Here is a 10,635-nt window from a genome sequence, read left to right as displayed (position 1 = left end):
ACTTATTTGAAGTCCATAATTTTTATGTGTTCAAAATGCACCATTCAAAGCCACATCAACAATTTTCAACCCTTTCTGACTTCATTTGTTATTTTCCATGCATTTACTGATTTTTTTGAGCTACAAGACCCTGAAATTGAAAAGCACTACAAATGAACTCTGAAAAGAGTAAAAGTTGGCATGGTATCATCATTTCACCCACATAGCATGTGCAAGAAATTAGAGAGGGTTACGGCAAAAACTGGATGCACTTCGTGTACAAAACGGACAATCTCTTTCGAAGTATCAGGGTTTCATACGGAAACTCGTCTGTTATACAAAGGGATTTCATTTTTTTGAACTTATTTGTACTCCATAGTTTTTCTGTGTTCAAAATGCACCATTCAAAGCCACATCATCAATTTTCAACCCTTTCTGACTTCATTTATTATTTTCCATGCATTTACTGATTTTTTTGAGCTATAAGACCCTGAAATTGAAAAGCACTATAAATGAACTCTGAAAAGGTTGAAAGTTGGCATGGTATCATCATTTCACCAACATAGCATGTGCAAGAAAGTAGAGAGGGTTACGGCAAAAACTGGTTGCACTTCGTGTACAAAACGGACAATCTCTTTCGAAGTGTCAGGGTTTCATACGGAAACTCGTCTGTTACAAAGGGATTTCATTTTTTTGAACTTATTTGAAGTCCATAATTTTGATGTGTTCGAAATGCACCATTCAAAGCCACATCATCAATTTTCATCCCTTTCTGACTTCATTTGTTATTTTCCATGCATTTACTGATTTTTTTGAGCTACAAGACCCTGAAATTGAAAAGCACTACAAATGAACTCTGAAAAGAGTAAAAGTTGGCATGGTATCATCATTTCACCCACATAGCATGTGCAAGAAAGTAGAGAGGGTTACGGCGAAAACTGGTTGCACTTCGTGTACAAAACGGACAATCTCTTTCGAAGTACCAGGGTTTCATACGGAAACTCGTCTGTTACAAAGGGATTTCATTTTTTTGAACTTATTTGAACCCCATAGTTTTTCTGTGTTCAAAATGCACCATTCAAAGGCACATCATCAATTTTCAACCCTTCCTGACTTCATTTGTTATTTTCCATGCATTTACTGATTTTTTTGAGCTATAAGACCCTGAAATTGAAAAGCACTATAAATGAACTCTGAAAAGGTTGAAAGTTGGCATGGTATCATCATTTCACCCACATAGCATGTGAAATAAAGTAGAGAGGGTTACGGCAAAAACTGGATGCACTTCTTGTACAAAACGGACAATCTCTTTCGAAGTATCAGGGTTTCATACGGAAACTCGTCTGTTATACAAAGGGATTTCATTTTTTTGAACTTATTTGAACTCCATAGTTTTTATGTGTTCAAAATGCACCATTCAGAGCCACATCATCAATTTTCAACCCTTTCCAACTTCATTTATTATTTTCGATGCATTACGGATTTTTTTGACCTATAAGACCGTGAAATTGAAAAGCACTACAAATGAACTCTGAAAAGGTTGAAAGTTGGCATGGTATCACCATTTCACCCACATAGCATGTGAAAGAAAGTAGAGAGGGTTACGGCAAAAACTAGATGCACTTCGTGTACAAAACAGACAATCTCTTTCGAAGTATCAGGGTTGCATACGGAAACTCGTCTGCTATAGAAAGGGATTTCATTTTTTTGAACTTATTTGAACTCCATAGTTTTATGTGTTCAAAATGCAGCATTCAGAGCCACATCATTAATTTCCAACCCTTTCTGACTTCATTTATTATTTTCCATGCATTTACTGATTTTTTTGAACTATAAGACCCTGAAATTGAAAAGCACTACAAATGAACTCTGAAAAGGTTGAAAGTTGGCATGGTATCATCATTTCACCCACATAGCATGTGAAAGAAAGTAGAGAGGGTTACGGCAAAAACTGGTTGCACTTCGTGTACAATACGGACAATCTCTTTCGAAGTGTCAGGGTTTCATACGGAAACTCGTCTGTTACAAAGGGATTTCATTTTTTTCAACTTATTTGAAGTCCATAATTTTTATGTGTTCAAAATGCACCATTCAAAGCCACATCATCAATTTTCAACCCTTTCTGACTTCATTTGTTATTTTCCATGCATTTACTGATTTTTTTGAGCTACAAGACCCTGAAATTGAAAAGCACTACAAATGAACTCTGAAAAGAGTAAAAGTTGGCATGGTATCATCATTTCACCCACATAGCATGTGCAAGAAAGTAGAGAGGGTTACGGCAAAAACTGGATGCACTTCATGTACAAAACGGACAATCTCTTTCGAAGTATCAGGGTTTCATACGGAAACTCGTCTGTTATACAAAGGGATTTCATTTTTTTGAACTTATTTGAACTCCATAGTTTTTCTGTGTTCAAAACGCACCATTCAAAGCCACATCATCAATTTTCAACCCTTTCTGACTTCATTTATTATTTTCCATGCATTTACTGATTTTTTTGAGCTATAAGACCCTGAACTTGAAAAGCACTATAAATGAACTTTGAAAAGGTTGAAAGTTGGCATGGTATCATCATTTCACCCCACATATCATGTGCAAGAAAGTAGAGAGGGTTACGGCAAAAACTAGATGCACTTCGTGTACAAAACGGACAATCTCTTTCGAAGTATCAGGGTTTCATACGGAAACTCGTCTGTTACAAAGGGATTTTATTTTTTTGAACTTATTTCAACTCCATAGTTTTTCTGTGTTCAAAATACACCATTCAAAGCCACATCATCAATTTTCAACCCTTTCTGACTTCATTTGTTATTTTCCAGGCATTTACTGATTTTTTGAGCTATAAGACCCTGAAATTGAAAAGCACTACAAATGAACTCTGAAAAGGTTGAAAGTTGGCATGATATCATCATTTCACCCACATAGCATGTGCAAGTATGTAGAGAAGGTTACGGAAAATACTGGATGCACTTCGTGTACAAAACGGACAATCTCTTTCGAAGTACCAGGGTTTCATACGGAAACTCGTCTGTTACAAAGGGATTTCATTTTTTTCAACTTATTTGAACCCCATAGTTTTTCTGTGTTCAAAATGCACCATTCAAAGGCACATCATCAATTTTCAACCCTTTCTGACTTCATTTGTAATTTTCCATGCATTTACTGATTTTTTTGAGCTATAAGACCCTGAAATTGAAAAGCACTATAAATGAACTCTGAAAAGGTTGAAAGTTGGCATGGTATCATCATTTCACCCACATAGCATGTGCAAGAAAGTAGAGAGGGTTACGGCAAAAACTAGATGCACTTCGTGTACAAAACAGATAATCTCTTTCGAAGTATCAGGGTTGCATACGGAAACTCGTCTGTTATACAAAGGGATTTCATTTTTTTGAACTTATTTGAACTCCATAGTTTTTATGTGTTCAAAATGCACCATTCAGAGCCACATCATCAATTTTCAACCCTTTGTGACTTCATTTGTTATTTTCCATGCATTACTGATTTTTTTGACCTATAAGACCGTGAAATTGAAAAGCACTACAAATGAACTCTGAAAAGGTTGAAAGTTGGCATGGTATCATCATTTCACCCACATAGCATGTGAAAGAAAGTAGAGAGGGTTACGGCAAAAACTGGATGCACTTCGTGTACAAAAGGGACAATCTCTTTCGAAGTATCAGGGTTTCATACGGAAACTCGTCTGTTATACAAAGGGATTTCATTTTTTTGAACTTATTTGTACTCCATAGTTTTTCTGTGTTCAAAATGCACCATTCAAAGCCACATCATCAATTTTCAACCCTTTCTGACTTCATTTATTATTTTCCATGCATTTACTGATTTTTTTGAGCTATAAGACCCTGAAATTGAAAAGCACTATAAATGAACTCTGAAAAGGTTGAAAGTTGGCATGGTATCATCATTTCACCCACATAGCATGTGCAAGAAAGTAGAGAGGGTTACTGCAAAAACTAGATGCACTTCGTGTACAAAACGGACAATCTCTTTCGAAGTATCAGGGTTTCATACGGAAACTCGTCTGTTACAAAGGGATTTTATTTTTTTGAACTTATTTCAACTCCATAGTTTTTCTGTGTTCAAAATACACCATTCAAAGCCACATCATCAATTTTCAACCCTTTCTGACTTCATTTGTTATTTTCCAGGCATTTACTGATTTTTTGAGCTATAAGACCCTGAAATTGAAAAGCACTACAAATGAACTCTGAAAAGGTTGAAAGTTGGCATGATATCATCATTTCACCCACATAGCGTGTGCAAGTATGTAGAGAAGGTTACGGAAAAAACTGGATGCACTTCGTGTACAAAACGGACAATCTCTTTCGAAGTACCAGGGTTTCATACGGAAACTCGTCTGTTACAAAGGGATTTCATTTTTTTGAACTTATTTGAACCCCATAGTTTTTCTGTGTTCAAAATGCACCATTCAAAGCCACATCATCAATTTTCAACCCTTTCTGACTTCATTTGTAATTTTCCGTGCATTTACTAATTTTTTTGAGCTATAAGACCTTGAAATTGAAAAGCACTATAAATGAACTCTGAAAAGGTTGAAAGTTGGCATGGTATCATCATTTCACCCACATAGCATGTGAAAGAAAGTAGAGAGGGTTACGGAAAAAACTAGATGCACTTCGTGTACAAAACGGACAATCTCTTTCGAAGTATCAGGGTTTCATACGGAAACTCGTCTGTTATACAAAGGGATTTCATTTTTTTGAACTTATTTGAACTCCATAGTTTTTATGTGTTCAAAATGCACCATTCAGAGCCACATCATCAATTTTCAACCCTTTCCAACTTCATTTGTTATTTTCCATGCATTACTGATTTTTTTGACCTATAAGACCCTGAAATTGAAAAGCACTACAAATGAACTCTGAAAAGGTTGAAAGTTGCCATGGTATCATCATTTCACCCACATAGCATGTGAAAGAAAGTAGAGAGGGTTACGGCAAAAACTAGATGCACTTCGTGTACAAAACAGACAATCTCTTTCGAAGTATCAGGGTTGCATACGGAAACTCGTCTGTTATACAAAGGGATTTCATTTTTTTGAACTTATTTGAACTCCATAGTTTTTATGTGTTCAAAATGCAGCATTCAGAGCCACATCATTAATTTTCAACACTTTCTGACTTCATTTATTATTTTCCATGCATTTACTGATTTTTTTGAACTATAAGACCCTGAAATTGAAAAGCACTACAAATGAACTCTGAAAAGGTTGAAAGTTGGCATGGTATCATCATTTCACCAACATAGCATGTGCAAGAAAGTAGAGAGGGTTACGGCAAAAACTGGTTGCACTTCGTGTACAAAACGGACAATCTCTTTCGAAGTGTCAGGGTTTCATACGGAAACTCGTCTGTTACAAAGGGATTTCATTTTTTTGAACTTATTTGAAGTCCATAATTTTGATGTGTTCGAAATGCACCATTCAAAGCCACATCATCAATTTTCATCCCTTTCTGACTTCATTTGTTATTTTCCATGCATTTACTGATTTTTTTGAGCTACAAGACCCTGAAATTGAAAAGCACTACCAATGAACTCTAAAAAGAGTAAAAGTTGGCATGGTATCATCATTTCACCCACATAGCATGTGCAAGAAAGTAGAGAGGGTTACGGCAAAAACTGGATGCACTTCGTGTACAAAACGGACAATCTCTTTCGAAGTATCAGGGTTTCATACGGAAACTCGTCTGTTATACAAAGGGATTTCATTTTTTTGAACTTATTTGAACTCCATAGTTTTTTTGTGTTCAAAACGCACCATTCAGAGCCACATCATCAATTTTCAACCCTTTCTGACTTCATTTATTATTTTCCATGCATTTACTGATTTTTTTGAGCTATAAGACCCTGAAATTGAAAAGCACTATAAATGAACTCTGAAAAGGTTGAAAGTTGGCATGGTATCATCATTTCACCCACATAGCATGTACAAGAAAGTAGAGAGGGTTACGGAAAAAACTAGATGCACTTCGTGTACAAAACGGACAATCTCTTTCGAAGTATCAGGGTTTCATACGGAAACTCGTCTGTTATACAAAGGGATTTCATTTTCTTGAACTTATTTGAACTCCATAGTTTTTATGTGTTCAAAACGCACCATTCAAAGCCACATCGTCAATTTTCAACCCTTTCTGACTTCATTTATTAGTTTCCATGCATTTACTGATTTTTTTGAGCTATAAGACCCTGAAATTGAAAAGCACTTCAAATGAACTCTTGAAGGTTGAAAGTTGGCATGGTATCATCATTTCACCCACATAGCATGTGCAAGAAAGTAGAGAGGGTTACGGCAAAAACTAGATGCACTTCGTGTACAAAACAGACAATCTCTTTCGAAGTATCAAGGTTTCATACGGAAACTCGTCTGTTATACAAAGGGATTTCATTTTTTTGAACTTATTTGAACTCCATAGTTTTTATGTGTTCAAAATGCACCATTCAGAGCCACATCATCAATTTTCAACCCTTTCTGACTTCATTTATTATTTTCTATGCGTTTATTGATTTTTTTGAACTATAAGACCCTGAAATTGAAAAGCACTACAAATGAACTCTGAAAAGGTTGAAAGTTGGCATGGTATCATCATTTCACCCACATAGCATATGCAAGAAAGTAGAGAGGGTTACGGAAAAAACTGGTTGCACTTCGTGTACAAAACGGACAATCTCTTTCGAAGTATCAGGGTTTCATACGGAAACTCGTCTGTTATACAAAGGGATTTCATTTTTTTGAACTTATTTGAACTCCATAGTTTTTATGTGTTCAAAATGCACCATTCAGAGCCACATCATCAATTTTCAACCCTTTCTGACTTCATTTATTATTTTCCATGCATTACTGATTTTTTTGACCTATAAGACCGTGAAATTGAAAAGCACTACAAATGAACTCTGAAAAGGTTGAAAGTTGGCATGGTATCATCATTTCACCCACATAGCATGTGAAAGAAAGTAGAGAGGGTTACGGCAAAAACTGGATGCACTTCGTGTACAAAACGCACAATCTCTTTCGAAGTATGAGGGTTGCATACGGAAAGTCGTCTGTTATACAAAGGGATTCAATTTTTTTGAACTTATTTGAACTCCATAGTTTTTCTATCTTCAAAATGCACGATTCAAAGCCACATCATCAATTTTCAACCCTTTTTGACTTCATTTATTATTTTCCATGCATTTACTGATTTTTTTGAGCTGCAAGACCCTGAAATTGAAAAGCACTACAAATGAACTCTGAAAAGGTTGAAAGTTGGCATGGTATCATCATTTCACCCACATAGCATGTGCAAGAAAGTAGAGAGGGTTACGGCAAAAACTAGATGCACTTCGTGTACAAAACGGACAATATCTTTCGAAGTATCAGGGTTTCATACGGAAACTCGTCTGTTACAAAGGGATTTTATTTTTTTGAACTTATTTCAACTCCATAGTTTTTCTGTGTTCAAAATACACCATTCAAAGCCACATCATCAATTGTCAACCCTTTCTGACTTCATTTGTTATTTTCCAGGCATTTACTGATTTTTTGAGCTATAAGACCCTGAAATTGAAAAGCACTACAAATGAACTCTGAAAAGGTTGAAACTTGGCATGATATCATCATTTCACCCACATAGCATGTGCAAGTAAGTAGAGAAGGTTACGGAAAAAACTGGATGCACTTCGTGTACAAAACGGACAATCTCTTTCGAAGTATCAGGGTTTCATACGGAAACTCGTCTGTTACAAAGGGATTTCATTTTTTTGAACTTATTTGAACCCCATAGTTTTTCTATGTTCAAAATGCACCATTCAAAGCCACATCATCAATTTTGAACCCTTTCTGACTTCATTTGTAATTTTCCGTGCATTTACTGATTTTTTTGAGCTATAAGACCCTGAAATTGAAAAGCACTATAAATGAAGTCTGAAAAGGTTGAAAGTTGGCATGGTATCATCATTTCACCCACATAGCATGTGAAAGAAAGTAGAGAGGGTTACGGCAAAAACTAGATGCACTTCGTGTACAAAACGGACAATCTCTTTCGAAGTATCAGGGTTTCATAAGGAAACTCGTTTGTTATACAAAGGGATTTCATTTTTTTGAACTTATTTGAACTCCATAGTTTTTATGTGTTCAAAATGCACCATTCAGAGCCACATCATCAATTTTCAACCCTTTCCAACTTCATTTGTTATTTTCCATGCATTACTGATTTTTTTGACCTATAAGACCCTGAAATTGAAAAGCACTACAAATGAACTCTGAAAAGGTTGAAAGTTGCCATGGTATCATCATTTCACCCACATAGCATGTGAAAGAAAGTAGAGAGGGTTACGGCAAAAACTAGATGCACATCGTGTACAAAACAGACAATCTCTTTCGAAGTATCAGGGTTGCATACGGAAACTCGTCTGTTATACAAAGGGATTTCATTTTTTTGAACTTATTTGAACTCCATAGTTTTTATATGTTCAAAATGCAGCATTCAGAGCCACATCATTAATTTTCAACACTTTCTGACTTCATTTATTATTTTCCATGCATTTACTGATTTTTTTGAACTATAAGACCCTGAAATTGAAAAGCACTACAAATGAACTCTGAAAAGGTTGAAAGTTGGCATGGTATCATCATTTCACCAACATAGCATGTGCAAGAAAGTAGAGAGGGTTACGGCAAAAACTGGTTGCACTTCGTGTACAAAACGGACAATCTCTTTCGAAGTGTCAGGGTTTCATACGGAAACTCGTCTGTTACAAAGGGATTTCATTTTTTTGAACTTATTTGAAGTCCATAATTTTTATGTGTTCGAAATGCACCATTCAAAGCCACATCATCAATTTTCATCCCTTTCTGACTTCATTTGTTATTTTCCATGCATTTACTGATTTTTTTGAGCTACAAGACCCTGAAATTGAAAAGCACTACAAATGAACTCTGAAAAGAGTAAAAGTTGGCATGGTATCATCATTTCACCCACATAGCATGTGCAAGAAAGTAGAGAGGGTTACGGCAAAAACTAGATGCACTTCGTGTACAAAACAGACAATCTCTTTCGAAGTATCAGGGTTTCATAAGGAAACTCGTTTGTTATACAAAGGGATTTCATTTTTTTGAACTTATTTGAACTCCATAGTTTTTATGTGTTCAAAATGCACCATTCAGAGCCACATCATCAATTTTCAACCCTTTCCAACTTCATTTGTTATTTTCCATGCATTTACTGATTTTTTTGAGCTATAAGACCCTGAAATTGAAAAGCACTATAAATGAAGTCTGAAAAGGTTGAAAGTTGGCATGGTATCATCATTTCACCCACATAGCATGTGAAAGAAAGTAGAGAGGGTTACGGCAAAAACTAGATGCACTTCGTGTACAAAACGGACAATCTCTTTCGAAGTATCAGGGTTTCATAAGGAAACTCGTTTGTTATACAAAGGGATTTCATTTTTTGAACTTATTTGAACTCCATAGTTTTTATGTGTTCAAAATGCACCATTCAGAGCCACATCATCAATTTTCAACCCTTTCCAACTTCATTTGTTATTTTCCATGCATTACTGATTTTTTTGACCTATAAGACCCTGAAATTGAAAAGCACTACAAATGAACTCTGAAAAGGTTGAAAGTTGCCATGGTATCATCATTTCACCCACATAGCATGTGAAAGAAAGTAGAGAGGGTTACGGCAAAAACTGGATGCACTTCGTGTACAAAACGGACAATCTCTTTCGAAGTATCAGGGTTTCATACGGAACCTCGTCTGTTATACAAAGGGATTTCATTTTTTTGAACTTATTTGAACTCCATAGTTTTTCTGTGTTCAAAACGCACCATTCAGAGCCACATCATCAATTTTCAACCCTTTCTGACTTCATTTATTATTTTCCATGCATTTACTGATTTTTTTGAGCTATAAGACCCTGAAATTGAAAAGCACTATAAATGAACTCTGAAAAGGTTGAAAGTTGGCATGGTATCATCATTTCACCCACATAGCATGTACAAGAAAGTAGAGAGGGTTACGGAAAAAACTAGATGCACTTCGTGTACAAAACGGACAATCTCTTTCGAAGTATCAGGGTTTCATACGGAAACTCGTCTGTTATACAAAGGGATTTCATTTTCTTGAACTTATTTGAACTCCATAGTTTTTATGTGTTCAAAACGCACCATTCAAAGCCACATCGTCAATTTTCAACCCTTTCTGACTTCATTTATTAGTTTCCATGCATTTACTGATTTTTTTGAGCTATAAGACCCTGAAATTGAAAAGCACTTCAAATGAACTCTTGAAGGTTGAAAGTTGGCATGGTATCATCATTTCACCCACGTAGCATGTGCAAGAAAGTAGAGAGGGTTACGGCAAAAACTAGATGCACTTCATGTACAAAACAGACAATCTCTTTCGAAGTATCAAGGTTTCATACGGAAACTCGTCTGTTATACAAAGGGATTTCATTTTTTTGAACTTATTTGAACTCTATAGTTTTTATGTGTTCAAAATGCACCATTCAGAGCCACATCATCAATTTTCAACCCTTTCTGACTTCATTTATTATTTTCTATGCGTTTATTGATTTTTTTGAACTATAAGACCCTGAAATTGAAAAGCACTACAAATGAACTC

This window comes from Aegilops tauschii, chromosome 7, assembly GCF_002575655.3.
Source record: "Aegilops tauschii subsp. strangulata cultivar AL8/78 chromosome 7, Aet v6.0, whole genome shotgun sequence".
Lineage (NCBI taxonomy): Eukaryota > Viridiplantae > Streptophyta > Magnoliopsida > Poales > Poaceae > Aegilops > Aegilops tauschii.
Note: the sequence above shows the minus strand (reverse complement) of the source record.